We start from the raw sequence: 731 nt of genomic DNA, 5'->3' as shown, positions 1-731 counted from the left end.
TGCACACAATAAGTGCTACACAAACTTCTTGATTCAGATTTGTAACAACCTCGATGTAACTTACCATATTTGTACTCAAACTCTTGCCATTTTCGGCTCTAAGTTAAGATATTCCCTCGTGGATAGGTTTTGTCTTCGTTTTGCATTTTGTCCATGTCATGCATTGCATATCAGGTCATCATGTGCATCTCATTTGCATACATGTTCATCTCATGCATCCGAGCATTTTCCCCGTTGTCCGTTTTGCGATCCGACACTCCTATGTCCTCCGGTGCCCCCTTTTGTCTCTTTTCATGTGCGGGTGTTAAACTTTCTCGGAATGGACCGAGATTTCCAAGCGGCCTTGGTACACCACCGGGAGACCGCCTGTCAAGTTTCATGCCATTTAGAGTCCGTTTGATACTCCAACGGTTAACTGAGGAACCGTAAAGGCCTCGTGTGTGTTGCAGCCCAACACCCCTCCAAAGTGGCCCAAAACCATCCAAACCCCCTCCATCCTCTCGGTCGTTCGATCACGATCGCGTGGCAGAAAACTGCACTCCATTTGGACTCTCCTAGCTCCCTCTACCTATAAATATGTGCCCTCCCGGATTTTCGCGCAATCTAACCCTAGCCCCGCTCCCTCTCCGCCGCCGGACACGTCCAGACGGCGCCGGACGGGTCCGCCGCCGCGCCCCAGCCACTCCGGAGCCGCCACGTGGCACCCAGCGAGCCCCCGTGCCGCCGGCCCG

This window comes from Triticum dicoccoides, chromosome 3A (genome assembly GCF_002162155.2).
Source record: "Triticum dicoccoides isolate Atlit2015 ecotype Zavitan chromosome 3A, WEW_v2.0, whole genome shotgun sequence".
Taxonomy (NCBI): domain Eukaryota; kingdom Viridiplantae; phylum Streptophyta; class Magnoliopsida; order Poales; family Poaceae; genus Triticum; species Triticum dicoccoides.
Note: the sequence above shows the minus strand (reverse complement) of the source record.